Consider the following 16,328-nt stretch of genomic DNA (forward strand, 5'->3'; position numbering starts at 1 on the left):
AGGATCCGCCGGCAGCGCCGGAGGAGCGACGGGGGACCGAGGCCGTGCTCCGTGAGGCGCACTCTCGTCTGGCGGAGCTGCTGCTCGCCGCCGCGTCCATCCTGGCGGAAATCAGCTCGTCGGCTGGAGCGGAGACGGCGGCGGACATTCTACAGGGTCGCCCCGCAGATTCCCGCCAAAATGACTTGGCGATTCCCGCCATTTCATCGGCGTCGACTTTTGGCGGGAACGGCGACCGCCACGTGGCGGCGGTTCTCCAAGCGCGCCCTCTTACGTCATCAACGCGCGCTGCGGACCGCCATCAGTCATCCGCCATTGGGGCCGCCATCTTACACACCGACGGGGCGGCGGGAAGGAACCACGACGCGGAGGACGACTTCATTTTTCAACAGCGCCTCCCCGCATTGTCAGCCTTCAAGGCGGAAGGCGGGGACTGGGGCCAATTTCAGCGCAGGTTTTTGGCGCATCAGGAGATGTCTGCCTGGTCCGATGCTACGGCGCTGCGGGCACTGCCTGCCATGTTGGACAACAACGCGCTCGCGGCCTTCATGTCAGCTCGGAGGTCGGACCGCTCCACGCTTAAGGCAGCGCTGGGTCTCATGGCCAAGGTCTACGAACCTCCCTCGGCGTGCCGCCATCATTTTTATGCAAGGCGGAAGGCGGACACGGAGACCGCGCTCACCTATCGCACGGCGTTGCTGGCTCTCGCCGATGCTGTATTCCCTCGGATGGACGAGGAGGGCCAGGATGCGATGGTTTTGGAGCAGCTGCTTAAGTTGGCGCAGGACCTGGGGGTCCCCATCAACACGGCCGACGAGATCGACATTTCTTCCTTACGGGTCGCTACGAGTATACAAGCGCACGAGGCCCTTCAACGCAAACAGGGGATCGTCTGCAACGCTGCCGTGGCCTCAGCTCCGGGTCCGGTGATCACCGAACCCCAAGTCGTCAGTCCGCGAGAGGAGGCGTTCACCGCGGGACGACCAGGGGACTGGAGGTCGGGGGGTCGGTCGCCTCTGCGATCAGCTCGCAAGCTGGAGCAACCGAGATCACCGACGACCCTCATCACGTGCTATAACTGCGGCCTCCGGGGCCACGTGGCGTCCGGTTGCCGCGCTCCCCGTCAGCGCGCCATGGGATCTCGGCTGGACGACGACCAAGGCCCCAAGGCATCCCTACAAACCCGGCAAGTCGCGGCACCTCACATGCTCGGCCCACACACTCGACACGCATGGGCCGTCGCGGGGTGACGGAAGAGGGCCGGTTAGGGTTCGGGGATTCGGTTCGGCGAGGGGGTTTCGGCCGGGACCAGAGAGACATTGAATGGTCGGTGTTGGGGCATAGAATTGTGGCTGCTTCAGCGGGTTCATCCGTCGTTGCGGGTTCTATTGATGGGGTCGAGGTCAGGGTATTGGTGGACACGGGGGCGTCGGCGACTATTATATCGGACCTCATTTATAACATTCTCCCCGTCCAATGCCGTCCGCTGCTCCCAGTGGATGTGTAATAAAGGATTCGACCACGATCTCTGGCTCAGTGTCCTTTATTTGGTCCGTACTGTATTACCCACACGGCTGTCTCTTCTTATTCTCTCAGTGCTGGTTCCGATGTCACTCCAGTCACCATCAGCAGCCCCGCTGCTGTTCTTTGTCGCTCTTGCAGCCCCCACAGCAGCTCCGCTGCTGTTACTCACTCTCAGCCCCCTTGGCTGTAATCGCTGCTGCTCACTCCGCAGCGCTGACAGCCTCGTGCTGTCTCTCTCTCTCTTCGTCGCTCCTGCGACTCTCTGCAGCCACACCGCTGCCTCTAACACACAGCCTTCCTGGCTGTACTCTCCTCTCTCTTCGTCGCTCCTGCGACTCTCTGCAGCCACACCGCTGCCTCTAACACACAGCCTTCCTGGCTGTACTCTGGGGTCGGCTCCCGCTCGCCGGCGGTGCCCCCCTCCTCTCGTTCGCCCTCGTGGCCTCACCCTTTTCCATTCACAACCCGACTGCCTTCTCTTTCCGGTTTACCCGCTTAAGGACCCCAACCTTTCACCCACGTCACCTGGCTCCGCCTCCCCGTGACGTCACATCCGGAAGGTCGCTTACGCCCGCATTACACCACCCTCCCCCGTAGAAAAAACCCAGCCGACCTCGGCTGAACAATACCAAAGCGTAATGCGGTGAACCGACCTTCCCCCTTAAAGGACACTAAGCATGTAATATAACAACAAGAACAACAATGGCACAAAGCACAACAACGCACATCCGCATGTCGTACACGACAGCCACCCGGCCCCAGGGTAGTGGAGATGATGTAATTCCGGCCCGCTTAAGAAAACCCCAATAATTACCCAAATAACCGCGATGGACGCCCCAGTATTTACATTTTAACAACAATATTATTTACACGTGAAAACAACAACAACAAAAAAATTTCTGCTCTTACCCACCAGCAGTCCTCCCTTGAGGACCAGCACAGACCTCAGACGTACACAGCATGTACCCACAGTCACTCTCAACAAACCAACAAAACCCCTAATCGCACACCCTCGCGTGGAGAGAGCCACGCTCCCCAGCGGTAACGTTTAATTCGCCGTAACCCTCACCGTGGTCGTCAACCCACGGCAACATCCATTTACCATACTCTCAGCTAGTGCCATTTCGGGGATGAGCAGCACTCGGCCATGCTCCTCCCTTACTATCCCATCAGCGATGGACACACACCAGCCTTGCCAAAAATAATGACGTTGCAACGTCAACAAAGTCTTCTGCACCCCTAAATGCAATAGTGTGTCACAATGGAGAGTTCTAATCAACTCGAATCGCAAGGACGTTGGTAGCACCACACGCCAGCTTTCCTGGAACCCTTCTCGCCACATAAGCAGACCATCTCGGAGAGCGGTTCGCGGCCCCACAGCCGTACTCGGACTCCCATTGTCCCTCATAGACCGCTTCCGCATGGACAACAACAACTCATCCATCATTTGTTCCCGAATCCAGACAGACCGCGGCAGATTCAAAACCCCGTCAGTCGGTCCCGGTTCCATCGGAGTATCCGACTTCTCGACGGCCAACGTAAGCGGCTGAGGGGGGTTTAGAATCGGCGAACACCTATGCGTCCCCGACGCACATTTACAAGGGGCGCGCCCTGGTAATCTGGAAAGTGCGTCAGCGTTCGCATGGCGCACTCCCTTCCGATGTTGAATTTGGAAGGAAAATGCCTGTAGCGTGTCCAACCAACGTGCCCACTGTCCCGATGGCTGGTCCATTTTAAGCGCATATTGCAAGGCCGCATGATCCGTACGCACAATAAAAGAACGACCGTAGAGGTACGGTCGAAATTGCCGTAGGAAAAACCAACCGCCAAAAGTTCTCTACGAGTGACACAGTAGCGTGTTTCCGCAGGCGACAAGACTCGGCTACCATACGCCACGACGCGCTCTACGCCCCCTTTAGACTGTGATAATACCGCCCCATTACCTGTGTCACTCGCGTCCGTATCAAGAATGAAAGGGCGATCAAAATCGGGATAATCCAATGTCGGAGCCGTAGCCAATAGATCACGCAGACTCCGAAAGGCCGCCTCTTCCGGCTGTCCCCAAACAAATTTCCGTCCTTTACCCGTAAGGAGATGCAAGGGCCTCGCAATCGTCGCAAAACCCGGCACAAATCTTCGGTAATACGAGGCAAATCCCAAAACCCGCCGAACATCCCCCACGGTGGCCGGAGTCGGCCAATCCCGGACGCACGCCGTCTTTTCCGGATCCGTGGACGCCCCCTCAGCACTCACAATGTGCCCCAGATAACGGACGGACCGTTGCAGTAGGTGGCATTTCTTTGGTTTAAATTTTAAATTCGCAGAGCGCATCCTCGTGAACACTGTCTCCAGCCGTGTTAAATGTTCCTCAAATGTGCGGCTGAAGACAATGATATCGTCCAAATATATAAGACACGTCTCCCACTGCAACCCCGTCAAACGAGCTCCATCAATCTTTGAAATGCGCTTCGTAGCCAAGGGAAGATCAATCCCTCGGCAAGGCCAGATATCAACGACCCCCCCCACGGGGTAATGTTCTCTTATAGAGACAATAACGCCCTAACCCAAAACCCGTGAGCCCCCGGCACACCAGGTTCAGTCTGCCACCGCACAACTGAACCATGACTCCCCGAGCCATATGAGCACGCGGCCCATTAGTTTAAGACATACCACGGAGGTTTCGCCTCCGGGCTGTCAGGTCAGCCATCAGCCATAGGCCGACGTGACCACCACTCGTGCATCACCCAATCAACAATGGCAGGCATAACAGATGGAATATTTGCCCCACCGAGGTTTTTCCCGCGCACTCAAAATGGCGGCCCCCTTCGCCCAGCGCGTTCGCGCAATATCTCGCGCGCACTCAAAATGGCGGCCCTTTCCGCAAAAGCGCTTCGACGCCATACCCCGCGTGTGCGCAAAATGGCGGCCCAACGTGCGAACACGTGGCCAGTTTTCTCCATTCGTGCACCCCAGCTTCCCTTTGCTGGGGGTCACAAATTGCTTCCCCCGTCTTATTGTAACAATCCCAACAACGATAGACGCACAGCCCCAGCTTGCTGCGCGCAGCAGTCATATCGGGGAATTTTTAACCAATATTTTACCAACCACATTGGTTACACAACCCAACTCGCAAAGCAACTCGTGGCTGCATGCGACCAACCGAATACGCGACGCAACTTGGCGCCAATTTACGGTCCCATTAGCATTAACCTTTGAGACACCCACAATGGCGTCATCACGCACCCTCAAAGCGCGCTCTCTCTCTCACAAAGCGCCGTTACCCATAATATACACAAAATCGCGTGTACATAACATCCATACGACCAAATAATAGGGTCCCCCTCGAATTTGTTACCAATTTCCAAACAGGTACGCACAATTAATAACATCCCAACCCCAATAGTCAATCAATGCATCGCACCCCATAACCGTACAGAACGGTGTAACAACACATACAGTCAGCATATCGCGATCACACGCGCACATTTAAGCACAATAGCAAGCCGATCTGCAGGTAACCAACACACCATTAATTCAGTCGTAACATTGCAGCAACAACACAAATATTCTCTCTCTTGCAACAACCACATCGCACATAGCATCTCGCAGCACAATAGACCAAAAAAATATATATATATTTTCCAATTAAGCCCATCGCACAAGGTAACCCACGAGATGATACAGCGCAAGATACCCGACGCTCCCGAGTTAATAATTAACTTCGCCATCAATATAACAACTCCACACCGCAGCGCACACACACAATTTAACACTCAGCAAGCACAGCATACTCTCCGTCCATTCTCAACACACGTACACACTTTAATTGACACCGAGCAACAAGCAGATAGCGCGTTCATCGTTACTACACACACATACCCACAGTCCGAACCGCGCTCCGCACAATCGAGTCATGAGAGAAAACAAAATCGCCCCCACCCGGCCCTCGAAAGATGGGTGAGGTGTGTGTAAAGGCCGGGTGCGTATCGTTACGACCCGCCCGGGGCTGCAGCAAGAAGAGGACGGCAGGGCGGCAACTTGAGTCGTCTCGCAGAACTCGTTCGGCGACTTGACTGCTCCGTTGTCACGCACCCGAGCCAGGACGGGAGAGCTCCCGCCCCAGCAGCTGTAGCGTCGTCGTCCTCTCCTCGCAGCTCCCCCTCGCAAAACAGCAGCTCACAGCAGGCTGCTCTCCCCGCGGCACCTCCAGATGGCAGCGCAAGGCTGCCTCTCCGCCGCGATGTTGAAGATGGCGGCGTCTCCCCGCCGCGGTGAAGACAAGATGGCGGCTTCCCGCCGTTTCTCCCCTGCCACGCCCAAGATGGCGTCTTCGTGCCGCGTGGCAGATGGCGCTGGCAGCGCAGGCAAGGCGTCGGCCTGCAGACCACCATCGGCTCTCCCCACTGCCGTAGTCGGCATGGTGAACTCACACGGTTTCACCAGCACGATTTTCCAGGTCTCCAGCTGCGCCATCTGTCTCAATCGTAAGTCGGATGATGTAGCAGATGATGGCACAGGAATATTCTTTCTTCCGAGCCGTCTTGACAAGCCGTTTCACTTCTGACACCAGTGTAATAAAGGATTCGACCACGATCTCTGGCTCAGTGTCCTTTATTTGGTCCGTACTGTATTACCCACACGGCTGTCTCTTCTTATTCTCTCAGTGCTGGTTCCGATGTCACTCCAGTCACCATCAGCAGCCCCGCTGCTGTTCTTTGTCGCTCTTGCAGCCCCCACAGCAGCTCCGCTGCTGTTACTCACTCTCAGCCCCCTTGGCTGTAATCGCTGCTGCTCACTCCGCAGCGCTGACAGCCTCGTGCTGTCTCTCTCTCTCTTCGTCGCTCCTGCGACTCTCTGCAGCCACACCGCTGCCTCTAACACACAGCCTTCCTGGCTGTACTCTCCTCTCTCTTCGTCGCTCCTGCGACTCTCTGCAGCCACACCGCTGCCTCTAACACACAGCCTTCCTGGCTGTACTCTGGGGTCGGCTCCCGCTCGCCGGCGGTGCCCCCCTCCTCTCGTTCGCCCTCGTGGCCTCACCCTTTTCCATTCACAACCCGACTGCCTTCTCTTTCCGGTTTACCCGCTTAAGGACCCCAACCTTTCACCCACGTCACCTGGCTCCGCCTCCCCGTGACGTCACATCCGGAAGGTCGCTTACGCCCGCATTACAGATGTGCCATTTTTCGCCGCAAATGGGGGATCGTTAGGCATTATCGGTCAGATTAGGGCGTCCATTTGCATTGGGGATATCAAATTGTCGGGACCCGTTTTCGTTTCGTCTTCTTTGGCGGTTCCTTGTCTATTGGGCACTGATTTTTTGGCTAAGATGCCCATTAAAATTCTAATTGATCAGCGTTGCATTGAACTACCTTCGGGTCGCCGCATTTCATTTTTGACGAGCCCTACTGAGATTCGGACGGCGTGCGCCACGATACAAGCATTGGCGACGCAGACCGTGCACGTGCCCCCGGGTTCACAGATGTTAATTCCCCTCCGGTTGCGGAAACCATGGGTGGAGGGGACTTCGGAACAAGGCATGCTTTTGGGTCCTTCTAACAGGGCTGTCGGGGGGGTCGATTTGTCGGTGGCTCACACTTTGGTTCGGGCGGACAAGGATCCGTTTGTGATGGTTTTAAACGCTGGGTCGCGGCCAGCCGTCATTCAGCAGGGTACCGTGCTGGCTCACGCGGCGCGGGTTCCTGCGGAGGAGTGGCTGGTTGCGCACGTTGATCCGAGCCCCACGCAGAACATTGAACCGAGGGAGGACCTTGAATGGGTCCATTCGCTGTGCGCGGGCTCGGACGATTTGTCAGGGGTGCAGTTGGGTGCGCTGCGCGAGTTACTAATGGAATTTTCTGATGTGTTCAGTAAACATAAATATGACATTGGGTGTACGGATTTGTTACGCCACCACATTGACACGGGCGATGCGGCACCGGTCAGGCTAAATCCCTTCCGACTGAGTCCTGCTGAAAAGGAACATGTTCAGTCGGCCGTTAACGATATGCTTGAAGCCGACATTATTTCGCCTTCCTCCAGTCCTTGGGGAGCACCTATTGTGCTGGTTAAGAAGCAAGACGGGTCCTTGCGATTTTGCGTAGATTTCCGTCGCCTGAATAAGATCTCTGTGGCTGACGCGTATCCGCTCCCCAGGATGGACGAGTCCCTCGATGCATTGTCGGGTGCGCGATATTTTTCGACTCTTGATTTGTTATCGGGGTTCTGGCAGTTGCCACTCGACGAAGAGTCTAAACCTAAGACAGCATTTCGGACTCCAGGGGGCCTGTTCCAGTTTAACCGGTTACCCATGGGACTTCACTTCTCTCCAGCGACGTTTCAGCGCCTTATGGAGTTGGTTTTGTCGGGCTTGCAATGGGAGACGTGCTTGATTTACCTTGACGATGTCATTGTTTTCAGTAAAACATTTGAGGAACACCTCCAGCGATTGAGAGGGGTGTTCTTGCGAATGCGATCGGCTAAATTGAAATTTAAACCGGCCAAATGCCACCTTTTTCGTAAGTCCGTTAGATACTTGGGTCACATTGTCGACTCTTCGGGGATCTCTACCGATCCCACGAAGACGGACTGTGTCAGTTCATGGCCGACACCCACGTCAGTTGCAGACGTGCGCAGTTTCATCGGTTTTGCTTCGTATTACCGCCGATTCGTTGAGCACTTCGCCACTATTGCAAAACCCTTGCACGCTCTAACGGCGAGGGGTGTGAAGTTCCAATGGGGACCGGAAGAGGAGGCCGCGTTCTGCGCCCTCCGGGACGCCTTGGTGGGTGCCCCACCCTTGCGTTATCCGGATTTTGCGAGTCCCTTCTTGCTAGATACGGATGCTAGCAACACGGGCATTGGGGGGGTACTGTCCCAGGTCGTTGGGGGAGTCGAAAGGGTGGTCGCTTATGGTAGCAGGGTGTTGTCTCCGGCGGAGCAGCGCTACTGCGTCACCCGTCGTGAACTGCTCGCCATTGTTTTTTTTGTACAACAGTTCAGACCGTATCTCTATGGTCGTCACTTTACGGTCCGGACGGACCACGCGGCGCTACAGTATTCATTGAGGGTCGCCCAACCCTCGGGCCAATTGTCACGGTGGTTGGAAGTCCTCCAAGACTATCAGTTCACGACCACATACCGTAAGGGGTTGCGACACACAAATGCCGATGCCCTGTCGCGATTGTTGCCTTGTCAGAAATGTGCGTGTCTATCGGGATCGGCGCGCTGTAAACCGCCGGTTGTGGAAGATAAAGGGGCATTGGCTGCGACCACGGGCGCGCCAATCGGGGATGTCCCCGCTACCTCTCAGGATCGGGACTCGCTGCTCTCACTGTCGCTGAGTGAGTGGGGCCGCCTCCAAATGGCGGACAGCTCCCTGCTAGCATTGCGCCACAGGGTGGGAGGTCCTAAAGAGGACCAGGAGCGAACTGGCTCCTATGTACTTAAACAGGGCATGTTGATGAGATGGGACAGTTTGTCCCGGCGGCATGCACTGGTGGTGCCTTCTGCTGTAAGGGGGAAAGTTGTTTTGGCCGCACACGAACGCCTCTTGCATTTGGGAGTAAACAAAACGCTTGCCCTGCTTCAGCGTGACTATTATTGGCCGGGAATGGGGAGTGACGTGGTAAATATTCTGAAGGGGTGCGTTGAGTGCGCCAGACGGAAACCACCGCCCGTGCCAGCTAATCCACCGCTGCAATCTATTCAGGTCTCGCGCACTAACGAGCTCGTTGCACTCGATATTTTGGGGCCTTTTCCAGTCACGCCTAGAGGGAATAAATACCTGTTGGTGGGGGTCGAATATTTCACCCGGTGGCCTATGGCGTGACCTCTCGCCAACCAGTCGGCAGCGGCTGTGACGGACGCCTTTGTCCAGGGCTATGTCCTTACTGCTAGCCCCGCCCACTTCCCCCCCCAGCCTCACGTCCTCTATCTGTTCTTCCACCGCCTTCCCACTTCTAGCCCCGCCCACTTTCTATCCCCCCTTGCCTCCTCCCCCGTCTCTTACCTATATAACCTCTTGCCACGGCAGCTCTCCCACCGACTTCAGAATTTTATATGTTGTGTTTGTCCCACCTGATGACGATCGCTTGTGTTGCGATCGAAACGTCGTGATTTATTTTATTTCTACCTATGTGACTTTACCGAAAGAATCAAAGAGTATGACTCCCTCTCCATATTTGACGCCTTTATCATAGAAATCCCAATTGCTTCACAGAAATGTGCAGATCTACGATTGCAAATTTGTCTCCACTTCCTAATTTTCTAAGAGGTCAAACCCAGTTTTTAGTAGTTCCTGTGAGAAGAGAACAAAATCAATGAGAAATAATCGCTTCACCAATTAGAATCATCACAATGTCTTCACCGTTTAGCTGACATGTTTACAGCACGTGCTTTGCTTTCCAGGTTTACTTTGAAAAATACACTTATTTTTCAATGGTACACTTTCTGTGCACTAGCATAACTAATAACTCAACACATTCGTCAATAACACTTCTCTCAAAGCAAAACAGCATAGAACTCAGTGTGTTAAGTTTTTTTGCATCCGAACAATGCAAGTTAATGCTCTGTTACATCAAAATAATAAGCATGCCTTTAAATGTGTCTCTCCACATTCAAAATCAAAGCATATTTTACACATCCCATCGGCCACACACAACCTTTGGTCACACCTCCGATTAGCATGGTTGGCTAAGTACTGTGTAAAATAAGTTCAACATACATACATAGATGTCATATGATCTTAATCCTTGTTTTACCCCTCCACGTGTAGCATGAAGAAGCTCACACTCTTGAGCACGCTCCCTGTTGCGGCACTGCTGTCTGTGATCATCTTCTTCGTGCCGCTCTTGTACAAATACTTGCACATTGCCAAGTTGCCGAGTGTGAAGTCCTTGGAATTTACCGGACAGCGGTGGTATGAGCAGTCGTTCCCGATGAACCTCTCGGACCACACTCAGTTGTTCCCTCACGACACACAAGTCCACTACCGCCTCAAGCCCAGTGTGCAGCGGTGAGTGTCAGTGCCATAGCAAAGGGCGGTTGTGGGCAGGGCGGCTTTCCTTGTGATAAAGGGCACCACCCGAAAGTGGAGCTGAATTCTTGCAAACGTAACAAGCAGTTGCGACTGGCCACACATTGGGGGTGATGGGAGGGTGGGAGAGGGGGGCTTGTGGCCAAAATGTCTAGCGAGAACTCGAGGCATTGTTGTCGTGGTGAAGCTTATCATACCTCCACTTAATCTCCGTGGAACAAACCAAAGTCAACACATTATGCCGAGATGGCCTTTCCCCTGGCAGTTACGGCAACATTCATTGTTATTGATATGAAGTTTGTGCTTGTGAAAAGGCCAAATGATTAGTATCAGGGCGTTCATGGCTCCAGCTTAGTTGGGTGACAAACTCCACCTCGGGTTTCATAGTTTTACGTAACATGTGTAGGTGAACACTGAACAGGTGAGTTACAGTGTAATGCGCGAAGTAAACATTACATACAGAGCAAAAATATAAACAAAATAAATAACATAAACAACAAAGAACCTGTTACTGTTACAATCATAAAATAACTTTTATTGCTGGTATCATGAATTCCAGCAATACACAAAATATGATTTGGTACTGGAAATTAGATACAACATATGTTAACACTAGTTGATGTTAAACTACCAGAATTTATAGATTTTAACACCAGTTTATGTTCGACTACCAGCATTGTCATATGTTACGTGTGATTGTGTGCCACGTTGGTCAGACTGGACAACAGATTAGTGTTCCACCACGTGGATAGAATACAAGCCCAATACTCATACGATAGTGGGCCAGCAATGATGATGCATTATTTATTCAATCTAAATGTTAAGAAACCATGTGCAAGACATGTACACCCGAAAACGAGGAGATGCAGCGTGTTGTGCCAGAAAACTTGTACCATGGGTCCACTACTCGCTGGTGTAATGTTTGTATTGAGACACGTGATTGTGGGAATCAGTCATCATGTTCCAGGTGGATAATGGCATTGTGGTGGTGTGTAGGTTGCTGCCTTCTGGTTCGTGCTCCTGTGAGGGTCGGAACGCCCTACAGCTAGAGAAATGGTTCTCGCCCTCTGAAGTGGAAGGCACGCGCCAAAGGAGATGGAAGGAAATGCAATAATTCTTACAGAGGTATGCTGCGATGTAACACCCCCCAAACCCCTCCATCCTGCCTGGTCTAGAGCTTGTATTTTCATTGTGTAGGACTTGAGAAAACACACGTCACGCGTTGGGTTGTGATACGGACACGCGTCGGACGGTGAGGGCGAACGGGGACACAGGGAGCGGGGCGCTATACTGTTGTTATTGTGCCAATTAAGGTGGTAAGGTAATTAAGGGAGGCCTGCAGGTGTTCGGGGGTAATCGAGGACGCAGACCGGTGATTGGACAAGAGGGATGGGTGTCGGGAATTGGCGCCTCGATATCTGCGTGAGGCTAGGGCAGGGGTCTGCAACCTTTAAGATATAAAGAGCCACTTGGACCCGTTTCCGAAGGAAAAAATAAACTGGGAGTCGCAAAACCATTGCAACATTTAAAACAAATATAACACTGCATATATTGTTTCTTACCTTATTGCTATATACAGGATCGTGCAGTCAGCTGTCAATCTGAATAAAAAAATGACTTTTTCACTTAACAATGTAAAATATATTTTTGCAAATTAATAGCTAAATTACCTGGTTAATGGGATTTTTGCTCCTGAACCTCAGTGCACAGTGTCTGCACATCAGGGCTGTAAGACGTCACCTTCATTTTCACACAGGCTTGCAAGCTGTCATCTGTGAGGCGTGATCGATGTTTGTTTTTAATGTAGTTCATGTTGGAGAAGACCTGCTCACATACATATGTGGAGCCGAAGATCGACAGGACTCCAAATGCATACTTTTTCATATTTATATAAGTGTTGGGGATGGCATTCCATGTTTCGAATACAAGTTTGTCCTGTTTGGGAAGGTTTTCAATATCACTCCATTTATGATTCTGAGCCAGAATGGCCTTCTGACGGGCAACATCCTCAAGAGTAGCGGTCAAGCATTTGAACTTGGACACCCATATATCTTTGTCGGCTATATCGGCCAGTTCCATCTCAAGATCAGGTTGACTTACACCTGCAAATGCAGTCATATTCAATAGGGATGGATCGATCGCCAGGGGAGTGACAGGGAAGGATAATGTCGTTTTTTCCTCTCTGAACTCACAGAATCGTTTCCCAAACGAACTTTGCATTGTGGTGATTGCAGACTTGAAATATTCCAAATTTATCGTATCATGACTTTGTTTGAACTCTCTCAAAGAGGGAAAGTGAGACAGTGTACCTCTCTGTAAATCTTTGACAAACACTGTCAACTTGCGCTCGAATGCCAAAACCTCCTCCAGCATGTGCAGGGATGTGCCTCCTTTCCCCTGAAGGGTTGTATTTAGCGTGTTTAGATGTGCTGTCATGTCTACCATAAAATGTAATTTTTCCAGCCACTCTGGCTGTTCCAGCTCAGCAAAGGTGAGCTCTTTGCTGCCCAGGAAGGTTTTTACTTCTTCCAAACATGTGACAAAGCAACGGCAACGTTATTGCCTGTCACCGGGCGGGCAGTGTGGAGCGGAGCGGCGACCTGTCAGCAGCGGCAACGCCAGAGCAGGTGTCACAGTGCGCCTCCTCCCCTCGCTAGCATCCGCCCCGGAGCCGCGGTCAAGGTTCAAAAGAGCCGCATGCGGCTCCGGAGCCGCAGGTTGCCGACCCCTGGGCTAGGGGCTGGGGGAGAATGGAGGAGCGGGGGATGATCTAATTGATTGGGGCAAATTGGTTCGGGGATAAAGGCAAAGAGCGTGGGGAGAAACGGGAGTTGGTTGGTGCCTGGGACAAGAGACAGATAGAGGAAGAGACGGAGCAGCAGACAAGAGAGTATAGTATACGGTAGCAGTAGACAAGAGAGTATAGTATAAGGTAGCAGTGGACAGAGGGAGATAGTGTACGGTAGCAGTGGACAAAGAGAAGACAGAGTATGGTAGCAGCGGATAAAGAGAATACAGTATAGGATAGCAGCGGAGTAACGGACCTTGGTGGAGAAGCTACGACGGAGTGAGACGGCAGGGAGAACAAAGAGCGACCGAGCTGGAGAGAGAGAGAGAGCAGAGAGGGAGGTCTCTGGAGGAGAGGAGCAGAGGGAGAGCGAGCGACGCCAGCGGAGCGAGCAAACGGAGGGACATTGAGTGATGTTGATGGGGAGTTGTGCGTTGGAGAGAATGGAGGGACATTGTGTGATGCCGACGGAGGAGATGTGAACTATACGCATTAATAAAGAACCGAGAAAGACAAAGAAGCTGTCGCGTCAGTACCAGTCCTACAATTGTACTGTTCAATTCCTCAAACGGAATTTTTCTGCTTCTAGATCTCTTTCCCAATATTGTTTCTTCCAGAACTTTATAACTTTTTTTTGTCAATTATTTGTATTGTACAACTTCTGTGTCAGGTGAGTGGTGCATTGTGGGATAGACGGCTTGGACAGACGCCCAACACGGACATGTAGAACCGTAGTATTATGTGGTATGTGCGTCAGATCCCTTTTCTTTGGGGAAGGAAGGGGAAAAGAGGGAGTGGAGGAGGAGGGAAGTTAGTCTCATTTTAAGTTCAATCAAGTAAACTCAGGGTCTCTGGAGTGGCATTCACGAGGAGGCCCCAGATCTGGGTGAAATCTGCTTCCCTATTCCTCAGCTTCAGACTTAGGTGTTCTCAAGCTACTAGGGCGAATAAGGAGTTTGGCCAGAGGGTGAATCAGGGGGCCCTGTGATTCTTCCAGGAGCTCAGGATTGTCTTTCTAACCAAAATGTTAAATGCTTGGAGACGGGTGTGTTGGTGCCTGGTGATACCTTGGGGTTTAAGGCCCAAGAGGGAGGATTCAATGCTAGGTAGTATCTCGGTGCCAGACATGATGTTGTACAGATCAGTTATCATATAATGTCCTGATGGTGAGACGGTCCTAGAAGGTGTCAATATACGTTTGAATGATGCCCAGGGGGCACCTAGGACAGTCTTGGGATATGGTCTGGAAGAATTTAGCCCTCCATTGGTTAGTGAGATATGTGCCATGAAGGAAATTAAATTGAATCGTCTTGAGAGGGACGGATCTTAGACCTTGCCAGGGGTTCTGCCAAATTAGTTTCCAAGACTGATGGGATCGGGTGGCCCAGTGCCCCCTCTGAAAGTGCCGTGGTCTTTGGTCTCACCTTGGGAGGGCCCAGGAGTAGGAGTTGGTATGCCTCAGATATTTTATGATAGATTCTCTCCCCATATCGGGGAGAGGATCTATCGGTGGTCAACATTCCTTTCATTACTCTCTGGTTCTTTAGGTAAAGTTACGTAGATAGAAAAAAGAATAACAGAAAACACAACGTTTTGGTCGCAACACAAGCGTCCATCTTCAGGTGAGAAAATGATCTGCTGTTGTGGCTTTATATAGGTGAAGTACCGTTGATGACTCTTGGACACCGTTGGTGAGGCACACGTATTTATTCCGTACAAGTAGTCACAACTGTGGACATACAATACTAGAGGGGGTATCGGCCCCCTCACCCGGCTAGCTGGGAATACACTGCTAGCTATCTCTGACCTACCTCCTAGTCCTCCACTAACGGGCTAGGGGAGGCTGTCTGGCCCGACACTGGTAAGTCGGGCTACGGTACCCGGAGTCCCAGAGCACTAGCTCTGGTTCTCGGGACCACGCCGCTGGCTCGGTCCTGCGCGGCCCTGACAAGGGCGGTGTCCCAGGGGAGTCCAGGGCTCTAGCTAGACGATCTTCGGTCTTCACTGGTTTAGCTTTAACATTCTGCCCCGAGCCCTCTGACACATCCCCCTTTATACTCCACCCCCGCTGAGGGGTGGGGCCCCGGGCTGCCTGGTGCGGACGTCATTGAGAGCACCCCCCCCGTGCACTCACGTAGCCCCGCCCACTGTGTTTGTTTCCCATAAGCTGCCATGCATAACGGCTCTCTCTCTAACACCCCTACATCATCCCCCCCCGCATAGCTTGCAGCCGTCCCGGCTGCCAACATACAAAAAAAACGACAATAAAAGCGCATTTACCCCCTGACCGCGCGTGTGCCTCACTATTTTTCAACATAACGCGAAGAGAACAACAACAAGAACCAGAAAACCCCGAAGGGAAAACAACCCGACGCACCCCCCCCGAATAAATACGAATTCCGTAAAAGCAACGTATATACAAATCGCAAGGAACCCCCAACACACACACAACACAACACAATGTGCCAGGAGCACACCACCGACGCAGCGCACAGTAACCATACACGTGAAAATAAAAAATAAAAAAAATTCTTCTTTTTGTGCATCACAAGAGTCTGCGCATTCTTGCGCGCGTCCTTGCCGCAGGCCCGTCACACGGGGCAACCCCGGATGGCGGACCATCCGGTGGCAGCTGTCCATTTCGAAGTGAGTCTGCGCTTGATGTCGCGAGACCCTCGGCATCCCCCGTAGGGGTTGTTGGGCGGGAGCCCGTCATTCCTGGTGCACCTGGGGGCGGGACAGCCGGCAACACGTCAGGCGAGAGCAGCAGAGACGGACCCTTTGAGTCGGCCGACCCCCCACATGTTTGGCCACGCGTGTGTGGAGTGGGGCCTCGCACCGCAATGAAGGGTTTCAGCCTAGAGGGGTGCACAAACCACCGGCGCTTCCCCCATTTGATGCGAACGCACTGAGGCCGCAAAACCTCGACCACCTCGACGGGGCCCCGCCACAGCCGCACCAGTTTTGAGGAGGTCGCGA

General features: G+C 52.8%; 1 long non-coding RNA gene across 1 annotated transcript in view; it reads left to right on the top strand.

Moving 5' to 3' along the window:
• LOC144717749 (uncharacterized) overlaps positions 1–16,328 on the top strand; it is a 38,842-nt gene that overhangs the window by 13,410 nt on the left and 9,104 nt on the right. Inside the window, exons 2-3 of the long non-coding RNA XR_013585143.1 lie at positions 10,301–10,540; positions 11,558–11,686. This is a non-coding gene — a long non-coding RNA (uncharacterized LOC144717749). The remainder of the gene's footprint in view (positions 1–10,300; positions 10,541–11,557; positions 11,687–16,328) is intronic.

This window comes from Lampetra planeri, chromosome 1 (assembly GCF_965212315.1).
Source record: "Lampetra planeri chromosome 1, kcLamPlan1.2.h2, whole genome shotgun sequence".
NCBI lineage: Eukaryota > Metazoa > Chordata > Hyperoartia > Petromyzontiformes > Petromyzontidae > Lampetra > Lampetra planeri.